We start from the raw sequence: 13,150 nt of genomic DNA, 5'->3' as shown, positions 1-13,150 counted from the left end.
GCAGCTCATTGTGTGACAGAACAGGCGAATAGCACCAAATGTGCTATATCTTGTAGATATGGCACACTTCTGCCATTTTCATTTGATACACAGCAGCTCAGCAGGATGACTTACTGCACCACTATGTGTCACAATATTAACAAGCATTTACAATGCAACGGTTTCGCCTTTGCAAAAGTTAGAGCTATTGGCATTGTAAATGACAACATTTTTATTTATGTGTTGGTTTTGAAAACAGATAAATAAATGGCATTGTTATTTACATTGGCAATAGCTTAATCTCTCGCAAATGTGAGACCTATTGTACCCTACTGGACGAGCTCAGCAGACAGCAATTACTTGCAGACGAGTTCTATATTACAACAGTGACACTGCTAAATCCAGCGGATATATGACGTTACAACGCAGGCTATTACAACGCCTGCCGTTACAACATGGTTTTTACATCGCATACCATTACAACGCATAGTGCTTTTAGGCGCTGGATAGTGAATTATTTAATTTACTATTCCAACTCCAGTCCCCGTGGATAGTAGGGAAGGTGTTGGATAGTAAATTAAATATATTCCCTATCCTAGAGCGCCCCCCAGCGCAATGCGTTGTAATGGTTTGCGTTGTAATGGTTGCGTTGTAATGGTAGTGCGTTGTAATGGTTGCGTTGTAAGTGATGTTTCCCAATCCTGCGCTTCACAATAGAAACAGAAATGATACATGAGAAGATTACGAGTGAACAAATTACAAAAGCAGACGTTAAGTTACAGGAGGCGAAAGTGACAATTGTGAGCAAACAAAATACACGAGGTAGCAAAAGGTACCTTACAGGAGGAATATACCAACTCGAAAGTTTCAAACCGGAATCACGGAGCGGCCACGTCCGCTGGTTCAAGACGGCGGAAGGGAGACACAAGAGAGGGTCCATGCATTAAGGGTACAACTGTGAGAGCAGAGGAAGAAGCAAACACATGAGTCGGAGTCTCAGCGACTAAGCGAGCAAAGCCAGCGCGTAACACATTAAGCAGAGAGAGCACAGCCGGGCATGGCCAGCACCAGATTTTTATCCTGGTAGGGGTATTGTAGCTTATGCCCAAACAGCTCTTGAATGAGAATAAAGGAATACCATAGGATAAAGTGTACTTAAATATTGAGATGATGTGAGAAAAAAACGAAGAAATAAGTACTTTAAAAAAACACTAAAAGCCCTGGAAGGACCAACACATGGTTGACAGCTGCATTTCCCTTCCAAATACTAATGAAAGAGCGAGCCAAGTAATTGGATTCCTAGTCAAACCCCAAAATGTAAACATTAACACTGTGTTTAGCAATCACAAGTAGTTATTTCCCATGAGAGTTCTTTCAAGAAAATCTAAGAGGACACAATATTTTCAGCGCACAGAGCTGAAAATGCATTGTTATGAAAGAGTAACACCAGGCAGGAGTAGGAAAGATAACAAGCAACGAGGGGGGAGGGGGGTGAGGAGCTCACACACCAACATGGGGGGGAAGGGGGTGAGGAGCTCACGCACGCATTTTAGCTCATGGCATGGAATATCACGCCAAGACATTTTACCACTGCAGGTCCTCTGAAGGTGGTGTTCTAAATGTGTACAATTGGAGCAGCCCTGGAGAGGTTAACACACAGTGACTTTTGCAACAGCTGCGCATTCACAAATACAGCTGGTCTTAACCCACTAAACTGGAAGGATTGATCTTTACACAAAGCTTTTTGGAAATGATTAGGCGGTGTGACGATAATGGTGAACATCCACTGCTGATTTACATACAGGGCAGACATTTGCCACGGAAGTAATGGTCACAGGAAACAACATTTCTGATGAATTGTGGACCCTATTGAAATATGGCATTAATGAATTCCAGGAGTGTTAAGACCAGACCTACCTTTGCACCATATTCTAAAGAAAGATTTATATCAGAACATTAAAGGTCTACATTTTACATTCATTAAAAAGATATTCGCCTTAGGCTTAGAGTGTGAAAGATGTTTAGGTTTCAGATCAGAAAAGCCACTTCTTAGGAAGACTGGTTTGTCAGAATACAATATCGATTCCTCATACACCTTTAAAATGCAAAATGAATAAATAAATTTAGGAGGACAGGGCATTTATAAATAATACAGGCAATATCATTAAAGCAAGCCGGGTGCAAGCCAACACTTCTATTTAGAAGTCCAAGGGACAAGAGGTACAAAATAACATCTATATGGTTTAGACTGCACAAATGTAACTATACGATACAAATTACTCCTATGACTGCTAAAACCGTGCAAGCCTTTTAAATATGAATCACTCAGTCGTTAAAACGCGTAGCCTTGTTTAACTGGCACCCTTCATTATATGCTGATTCTTGAAATAGACTGACTTGTCAATCACTCTGGGCAAGAATAATTCTAGCAGAGTCTCAATAAAAGCAGCCCAGGCAAATAGATTGCATCTGGATAAATATAGACTCCACTCTCAAACATGCCTGTCTGAATAATAATCATCATTATTTTGGTTAAGCCAGTGAGTCAGGATCGCAGTTGTGTGAGCTAGGATTTCAGATGAAGCACGACTGATATCACATACTGCGACCAGGTCCCGGATAGCTCTCAATACCGATAAGTCATATCAATCCGGATAGTTATGTTTCAGCACAAGGCCCTGTGGGTATAGACTAGACTAGAGCAATCCACTGCACACTACCTATGTGTAAGGGGCTGGATGCTTTACCACACTGCCACGCACGCACATGCAACGAGGAGGGGAGGGGGGTGAGGAGCGCACGCACGCACAAACAATGAGGGGGGAGGGGGTCACAAGCAGGCAACAGAGGCACACACAAAAACAGGATCACACACAGGAAAACCAGATCACAAGCAGGCCGGCGTGTGTGTGTGTGGCTTACAAACAAGCACAAATCAGGGTCAGTAACACCGCAGCTAAAGTGACAACATTTTACAACGTACCAGTGGAACTTGTGACCTGCACGCCTAAATTGCCTTTAGCGAATAAGGCTGCTGCCCCACAATAAACAGAAGGAAAGGGAGTCCTGTCACAAGGAGCCGTTCACTTCCGGTCTTGGTGCGTCTCCGCAGCCCGGGATGGAATGCCAGGAATCTATGGCCCGGGACAATGAACAATCAGGACACTTTGCTCTACGACACAGCTTCTCGATCTTTTCCAGCAGGGAAGTCACAATGTTCTTCTCATGCAGGAAATGCTCGAACCTCTGCTTTAAGGACGTAGACAGACATGGTGAAAGCTCCCCTTCTCCTGTAGGTCGGCGAATGAGACACAACGATGGGAGCTGTAGTCTTCGCTCCCCCTCCGTCAGAGATTTCTGTGGCGTTCGGGCTTCAAAAGTATTCAAAAGTAGGATACACTGTAATCTCGTCTGGCTGTCGTCTGTCACTCTATCACACCACACAGAAGGCACACAAATGTTTGGGAAACTGAAGATAGTTCAGACCTTTAGCAGATGAGATAACAGACAAGCACAGCAATTTACTGACCTTTGACCTTGCATCCTTTCTGCAATCGCATTTTAAAGTTTCCTGAAACTACACACGAGAGCGCGCTCAACCACAGTATAGCGATTTTTAAAATCACCAGAAAAGTGTGGAACTCACGTAGACATACACACACAACGGGTAAGAGAGAGGTCGGAGGTTAAACACAATTTTTAGAGCTGCTTAAAATAACGCGTGCAGTTTAAGAACTTTTACAGTTACAAAAACACAAAATGCAGACTTTGACAAATGTACCGGACGTATATGAAATGCGTGAAATATATATACCATATCAGACGGCATCTTTGTAGGGGTAGAACTCCATAGTTAGATGCACGATGTATGCATCGGAGATAATGCTGAAAGTGGTACACTACAGCCGAACCCACAAACATACACACAAACTATATACAGGTCCATAACACGATAAACCTATACACGCAGACAATGGCAAGACACTGAAATCTATCTATCTATCTCTCTCACACACACACACACACACACACACACATACAGATACACACGCACACAACCACACACGCGCACCTGTACTACGCCTGCAGCTAAATGCAAGGTCTGTCGAGAAGTACGCTCTGCATTTAATACACTCAGAGCAACTGCGATGACATTCGATCACAAAGATTGTGTGCAGATCCCTGACGTCACAGACACACACACAACCGATATTGTGGCCTTCGACGTGCAAGGGTGTGTGCAAGGGCGCGCACGAGTGCCGGACCCCCAAACTGTGGAACAGGCACCAGCAGCGGCCGGGAGCAGATCGACACTGTGTGTGAAACCATTGATTGGCAGCCGTGGATGCAGTCTCAGGGCTGGTGCCCTCGCGGCAATAAAACGGCCTTTGTTAAAAGGCGGAGCAGTCACAGAGCGCTTCTTGCTGCTGGGGGTCATGATGACACGAGTGCCGCGGAGGGAGGCAGAGGGTGGGCTGTCCCACCAACAGCCACCCTGAATTTGCAGTCCTTATTGCCTGAGTCTGGGGTGTACATATTAATAAGTCCTGCTTCCTGTGAAAACAAATTAACCTACCCCCAATGCACACAACGCACAACAACAAATGCGCGCCACGCACACTCAGCGGGTCCCGCCTTCCTGACACCCGAGCTCACAGCTGTAGTCCCGGCGCTGACTCGGGTAGTTTCACTTTCAAGAGTGCAGCCTCCGTGCTTCAACATCTAGATACTGCAGCCGCCCTCCCTACACCCCGCTTACATCCGTGCATCTGTATTGGTGACTACACTGGCCCGACCTCACGGTGGAATGTGCACAGTTACACAGAGAAGGCCCCGTCACCACACAACAGTGATGCCGGTCAGTCGGTTGCCACAGGAAAGAGTTCCACTGTGGAGGGGGTGAACGGGCCCTCGTCGTAGGTACCTGTTAGGTCCCCTGTGTCAGCTCCGTGCGCTTTCCTCCTCTTCCTCGGTGACGCGTGTCCGGTCGTCTCTTTTCATACTGCATTGTTGACCCGCAATGAGAAAGTTTCATTCTAGCAGTCCACGTGTCTCTGTTGTTCGCTACATATACAGTGGGTGCGGAAGACTAGACGGGGAGGAGCGAAACGAAGTGGGAGGGAAGGAGCAAGAAAGAATGACAGAAACAATGTCATTTTGAGATTTGGGGGCGTGTTTGCGTGCTCTCCCCTTCCCATTGGCTGGAAGGTAAAATTCCAGCCAATGGGAAGAGGAGAGGGCGGGGCTTAAAAAAAGACCCGGAAACGCCCCCAAATCGCGTCAAGGCGGACCCTAAACTCAGTGACGCTCCTCTCCTCCAATGGCTGGCCAGCATTTCCGAGGCCAGCCAATTGAGAAGAGGGGCGTGGTCAGGCCCCCATACTACACACAAAAGATTTCAGCTCCGCCCACTGCTCACGCAGTGGGACGGTAGCCGAAACCTAAAAATGAGGTCCTACGTTTTTTAAGGTTTATTTAAAAGACATTAGAAGAAACATAAAACACATAGTGAAAAGGAACCAAGGTATACATCATAATGTGAATCAGAACTATTAGAACAAAATAAAAAGAAATGATCTTTAAAAAGTATATTTGATCTTGCATGTATCTCAACAGTGATGTACCATAGGGTTTTCTCAGGGGTGGTTGCTCCAGGTGCAAAATTATTAGGGGTGCAACATTTTAAAAGAAAGTAGTGTGCCCCCTAATCCGTGGACTGTTAGCACTATCTGAGATAAAAATAGGGAGAAATACCAAACAGGAAAGGAAATGAGAGAGGTAGAGGAAAGAAAAAATATCAGAAAATACGTCTATTGGAGAGAATACAATGAATGGGTATGACAAATGAGAAATAAAGCATGTGATAGATAAAGGAAAAGCAAAAGAGTTATACGAAAGTGGTGGTAACTAAGAAATACAAGATGAGGCAGAAATGGTAAAAGAAAATGAAAGGGGCAGAAAAATGCACATACAGAAAGAAACTGATTGAAAAAAGAACAAAGTTGTTGCAGCAAAGGAAGTAAGACACAGAAACAATAGAGAGAGAAAGACCAATGACTGAACAATGGCAAAAACATGAAAATGAGCCCGAGCTCAGTGAGTGAGACACTGCGTAAGAGTGGGACGTAAACATGAAAATGATGGAGACATCCATTGCAAAGTGGTAAGGAGATCTGACTGGGAATTTATGGATGTTTCAGGATGCGTGGTTATGGAATGTGAAGACGAGATGACAACATTGCAAAACAGTGAATTAAAAAGGCTAAGGAGTGCAGGAAGCTGCAGAAAGTAGAGCGAACATAAAATAAAATTCAGAACGATAAAAGTAAGGCTGAGAGTAGCAGTGAGAGAGGATTTTGAGAGTAAGAGCGGTACTAATGAGATAATATTTAGTGGTCAAATGTAAGATTAAATGTGAGAGAGAGTGTGTTTGCTATAGATAATTGAGACTGTGTTATGTGGAAGTTGCAGATAAGTATGAGGAGGGATGTGGGAATGAGCGGTAGGGTGGCAGTAACACCGGGAGAGATAGATGTGAGTATGGAAAGGTAGAGATATAGTTTGGAGAATGAGAGTTTCAGAGTGTAGTAAAGCAACATATTCGAAGAGAAAGAGTGGACTAATGAGGGATTGAAGTGCAAAAATAGCCAGGAGAGGTGGATGCAAGGGAACAAGCAAGAGAGGAGTTAGGGAGCATGACAGCGGCATGGGAACAAAGGACATAGGTTTGTGTTTAAAGAAAACACTTAGAGAAATCCATGGAACTGAATGACATAAGGTAGAATTAAAAGAACTGGGACAGAGAGAACTAAACTAAAACTGATAGAAAAAAGAGGGACAAAGGTCAATTACAACAGTTCTCTTGAGAGGGAGCCCTAAATATGTTGAAGAAGGGTAGCCGTGATAAGAGAATGAGAGACTGGGTGAACTGTTGAATGCAGAAAATGTGATGAAAGAATGAGATCTAAGATGAGAGGCTGACTGGGAAAGATTTGTTGAGAAATGTGAGAGATTAAAATAACCAGTAACATGCTCCAGTGTTGCGCTGCAAATGGAATTTTCAGCACCACAACGGCACCACTTTTATTCATGATTGTCTTTGAAATACATGTAGGCTTATGACTATGTCCTGCGATCCCTTCATTCTAACAAGCATTTCTCCTTTTTCCCCTATACCTTCATTCCAACAAAATCAAATTTTATATTCCCTAAAGTATCCCTGACATCAGAACGTGTTGAACTCCTCAAACCTATTTGCTCCATTGAAAACCCTGCTTCTAGCTCCGAGGTGCTTTAAAAGAGTGGAAGGTAGGGGAGTCTAAAAAGGGAGCCCCTCCCAGTACACTGCAAGGAGCACCCTAAGGTTTTGTTATGCAACTGTGTGCAGGTTGCTAGGTTTATGGTTCTTATCAGGCTCTGCAGTATTTTTGGTTCATATGTTCAAGTTTGATTTATTTGTGACAAATAGGTGCACATGCATATTTAAATATAAGGTGTGGCTACTGTGGTTTATGTTTGTTGAAACACAGATTTAATAACCCAAGTTTATCTTTCCTTGCAGGTGTTTATATGTAGGTCAGAAAATGCAATGATCTGGAGATGCAAAGTTATGAATCAGAAATGTACAGAAGTGCAGAAGAGCCTCTATCTGTTGTGGTGAAGGCCAATCTTCTTACTGTGTGGGTCTTGATGGCTTGGACGTGAAAATAAAGCAACGTTCTAGATGTGAAGTGGCTCACATATTTCTATACCATATCTAGGGAAGCTAATCATGTGAGGGAACTGTTGTTGCAGGATTACGTCATAATACTTATAGGGTCTCTTGAGGGATGAAGGTCAGAGTATCTGCCGGGGTAGATTTGTGGACACCTTGTGGGAGGCTGTTGCAAATGCTGAGGTCAGGCAGGACCAGGCCTTGAGGCACATTGCATGACCAAGTGCAGCACTGATGGGGGCAATGATTTTGCAAAAATTATGAATTTTCTTTGACTAAGTTCAGGTGGAAAATAGATATTGATCCATGCAATAAGAGGCTTCCATAGATTGAACCTGGCTGGTGGGAGACAGGCATAGGCTCCACCAGTACAATGTGGGAGAAATGCTGTTCATGTTCTACATATAAACCTCTCTGGAATTAAAGATCTATCCACACTTGGTTAGCTGAGATTCAAACTCTTAGTAAGTACTGGCACCAAATTAAAGCCACGGATTGGTAATAAAAGGAGGAGACTCACTCCAGCGCACAGAAACCAGCAGCACTTCCTGAACACGAGGCAGTGAACTGCCTGTTACCTTAAGGCTAGGACGGAGACTAATGCTCAACCTCTGCAAGGGTCATAGAAGTCCAGTTTGGCTCTTGTGTATTTTCTTTCCTTTTTTTGCACACTCCCCTGGTTTCCTCAGATCTCTGTCTGACCCCTTTGAATACTAAGATCTGCCCTTATTTTATATGTAGCTGTTGAGCAGGTGGATCCAGCTGTTTGGGACACATGGTATGCAAATTTAAAGGGACTCTGAATACCCTAATTCCGCATTTCTTATACTGCTTCTTCCTGGAGATGGTGATCAGTCAGTGGCCTCAAACAGTGTAATATGAATCACAATTATTGGGATGAGGCTCATTCTCCTTGTGGCCTTCACACAGGACTGAGAGAAGCACAGTGATGATGATCAACAATGAGTGTTGGTACTTTTAATAACTGAACATTTTGTGTGTATTGTGTTGTCTACTTCTAACATCATGTTTAACTGTGTACATATCTATATGTTTCCATGATACTATTACGTGGTGTTAGCCTGTGATAACTGGATCGATTGCATTGAATCTCAATCAATATGTCACTCACTTTAAGCTATTTATTGATTGATCAGCTAGACCTGAGAGTTAAGTAGACTTTGAAGAAAAGCTGTATATTGCACGACAAGGGCCAAGAATCCTGGTCAGTATGGAACACCTACACCCTCAACTCTGATTATAACGTCCTGTCCATGCACCTACATGGATATGGAGATAGCATAATACACAAGCTGAAATCTCTACCATTAAAAGGACTGGGATCAGGGGTGTATCAAGGAGGTAAATCATTGATTCACTTTGAATCATTCTCACTCCTCTGTAGATCCATGGGTATGTGCAAGTAAATGGCCTCTCCTATGCTATAGCAGTGGGAGCTTTGGACGTCAACTAAGTGAGGAATCATCTGGGAACCTCGCTGATATGTCTCATGGTAATCCAGGGGCTGTCAATTTCAAGACTTATCAAAATAATTCATGGTTCCCTTACACACAATCAATACTGGTGAACCCTACCCTAGGACAATTGTTACTTAATGATTGTAAACATAACCACTGGCTTCAGGACATCATCTGCCTTCTGTCCTGAGAATTGCGCATCACTGACAACGACACATCATGTTAATTGTGTTTCAAAAATAATTATGCTGTATCTTCGGGAATGTCTTGCAGTTGTGGCTCTGGCCCTTGTAGCTCCAGGGACGGTGTCTCTGAGGAGCTCCTGCAGAGTGAATGCTGACTCCAGCTTCATATAAGCAGGAGAGAGAACAACGGAGAGACAGGCAGAAACAGCAGATGGAAAACACACCCTGGTGGGTGTGATGGAGTCTGTCGGCCCTCTTCTGTAGTGTGCAAGTGTTGTGGCCTCATTCGAGTATGTTCCTTTTCCTCTTCCTCTTCTATGAAAGACTGCTCATCCCCCTGAAGGTGTATGACTTACCAGTTCTTTGATGACGGTGTTCCTACAGTAAGTGCGCAGACTCTATATTAGACAGCCCCCCTCTCCAACATGCTTTATTTATGGATTATAAGTGGTATTAAAAGTAGTGTGCAAGTAGTGGTATGAAGAGTTATTAAGTGTTGTTCTTTATCATGTCTGCACCCACACACATCAGGCAGATGTCATTCCACCAAATGCAATCAATTTCAGCAGTAAAGCCATGTTTGGTTCGTTTTGAAACAGGTTCCTGTCCAACAAATGCACTGATGGTATCAATATGCCGATGATGAAATGCAAATTCTGTGACCTCTACAGACAGGTGCAGCACAAAACAGGCATTGGTTATCAGCTAGTGCCAATCGGATGAGGCAAATGTTTCTTTGAGTGATGTGATATAACTGATGTTTATGCCATGATACACTGTAATTTGTGTTCAAGTGACAGCATCTGGAAGGGGAACCGGCAGTGGGTGAACAATGGAACATGAAGCTGCTGGTGTGACAGTGGCACACCTAAAGAACATGCAAAGAAAAGCCTTGCATGCATGCAGATCTCTCAGGCACTGTTCTTCACAAAACATACAACAATGATCTGGGGTCATGTGCACCACAGGTTCATGCATTGTGTTCCAAGGCTTAAGCAACAACCAGGTTACTAACATTTTCAGGAGGCACAGGGCATCTTTAAGAAGCCACTACTCTTAATGGGCTCTCCATGCAGACATTCTGTAGAGAAAATGTGTACTGAGGAGCAGTGCGCATCTGCCGTAGGCCCTGTGGCTGGGATTCTTTGACATTCAAGATTAAGGTAAATACATCAGCTGTTATGTGAATGCAGTTGACGCTTTGGCCACTTCTCTGATTTAAGCACCAAAGAAATGATTGCATTGCACACAATCAGATCACAATGTGGCCCCAGCTTTGAGTTCCTTTTAACTCAGCTGAATTGTTAATGCAGATGGTGAATTAAACTCCCTGAAATGGGGAATAACCCCCTTGATTTATAATTGCCAGGTTCTTAAAGGCAAGGTTTCCCTGGCATCAAGGATTCTATCAGAGACATTTGCCACCTTCGTTGAGTAAGTGGTTCATATCCATGGTAGAGCGGGTGCACTTCTTGGTTGTTTGACCTGGGGAGATAGTCTGTGGGGGTGCTAGATGGTGTGGGCATGGGTCATGTTGATGCATTTGCCAGCAGGCCCTGCCCCTCCCCACCTGTGGTGTTACAGTGTGCAGATTCAAAAACAGGTTACATTGGGTTTGGTGATTCCAAAACTGAATATTTACGTTTCTTCACTTGCCCCGCTCATTGAAACTTTTGGGTTTAATCTCACGTCATACGCATACGATACTCAAATTGTGGTCAATATTCGACCCAACAAACACTCTGACACCGCTTTGAGGCTGCAGAACTGTATGCATACGGTGAGTGAATGGATGACACAGAACTGTTTAAAGCTCAACTCCAGTAAAACAGAGGGGTACTGTTCAGCAACAACCCCTCCTTCTGGTCCCCAAACTGCTGGCCTTCTGCTCTTGGCCCTCTACCACCCCCCACCTAAAAGTGAAGAATGTGGGCATCTGGATTGATGACACGTTAAGCCTTAAAGACCAGGTCAACGTAGTGACCTCAACCACCTCACTCATTCTCAGAACCTGTAGGAAAATAACACCTCTACTTCCAAAAGCAGCACAACAAATAATAGTTTCAGCTCTGGTTTTATCCAGGCTGGACTATTGCAATGGACTATACCTTAAGTTACAAGAAGGTTTCATGCACAAACTACAAATGGTGCGGAACGCTGCGGCTAGACTCCTTACAGGGATCCCCAAGTACGCCTCTATTTCTCCAACCATAAAGAAACTCCACTGGCTCCAGTCAAAAAACGCACTCAATTTAAGGCACTTTGCCTGGTGTTCAAGGCCCTGCAAGGATCTGGCTGTGACTTTCTAAAGCAACAATTACGCTGGTACACTCCCAGAAGAACACTTCGTTCTTACGAGGCTAAGCTGGTAACAACAACGCGCATAAAAAAGCAAAGTGGGGGGGCAGAAGTTTCATTACCAATGCAGCAAAGGCCTGGAACATGCTTCCCCTATATCTCAGACGCTTGACCAACCTGTTGGCTTTTAGGAAAGTCCCTAAAAACGTGGCTCTTTAACAACTGACATATCTCTCCCACGCTTACATTCCACAGGTAGGATTTCACCATAGCGCCAGGACACCTCAGGGTATCAGCTGCGCTCTATAAATCCGGTTAACATTAACATTAACATTTCAGGTCTAAAAATACCACTTGCAGTTTTATAAAACAGTATCCCCCCTGGATACCACTCCGGGCAATTTATTCTTATACACTTAACTCTGCACTACTCTGCAAAACCTGATGAGCTAAAGTGTCATGCCAGTTAGGTCTCCAGCTTTCTCTCAGCAGAAATACTCTGTACTCTTTGATGTGACACTTTTAACATCAAGTCATATGCACCACATGCTAACCTGCGACATTAGTATGCAATTATGTTTTAACTTTCACACCTACACCTTAAGGACGCTTAAAGTACTAGATACTGATCTAGTGCCACCTCAACACCGAATAATTTTGACACTGCCCTATATTTACAAGGGCAGCGTAAATATAGGCCAGCACCAAAAAAAGACCAGGGAAAACCTGGTCTTAAACTGGCGCAACAAGGAAAACATTTTCATTTCTCCTCATTTTTGCTGTTTGTATGTGTGCTGCGTTGTGCAGCACACATAGAAACAGCAAAAGGCCATTGATTGTTTATGTGCAGTAAGGTGACCCTTCCTGCACATAAAACATCAATAAAAAATGTATGTTTTGCAACTTCTATGTGTGCTGCATTAAGTAGCACAGATAGAAGTTTTGAAATGTAATTTCAGACTGTTCCCATTCCTGCACATAAACAATCTTTCCCTACAATGCATGCACCCTTGCACTATGGTGCAAGGGTGTCTGTATTGGCGCTAGGCAAATAAAGTTAGCGTCAGGCGAGGGGAAATATGGGGTGGAAAAATATCCATGTAAATACGGTGCAGCCCTGCGTTTTGGAAGTGGTGGAGTGCTGCGTTAAGCCAAGGTGGCTAACACTGTGCTCCGCCCCTTCCTAGTAAATATGCCCCTATGTTCTCTTGGGTGATCCAGTTCAGTTACTCTGCCGCACTCTGGGAGCCTGGGTGCTCTAATAATGTGCATCCCAAGCATTCACATTGGAAAGTTTTCACTACCATAAACAAATTATGAATTGTGGTTAAATACAAATTTGAGCAGTAACTGCTTTATATACATGAAACTAATATAATTTAATGGCAATGGAATCCTTTTAGTATTGCAGTAGAATTCACAAAATGTGCCTTCCATCATTTAACATGGTACAACATAATTCAGTCAATCCACCCACTTATTTCCACTGTTAAATA

Source organism: Lissotriton vulgaris, chromosome 7 (genome assembly GCF_964263255.1).
Source record: "Lissotriton vulgaris chromosome 7, aLisVul1.2, whole genome shotgun sequence".
NCBI lineage: Eukaryota > Metazoa > Chordata > Amphibia > Caudata > Salamandridae > Lissotriton > Lissotriton vulgaris.
The sequence above is the reverse complement of the archived record's forward strand: the minus strand, read 5'-3'. Positions refer to the sequence as shown.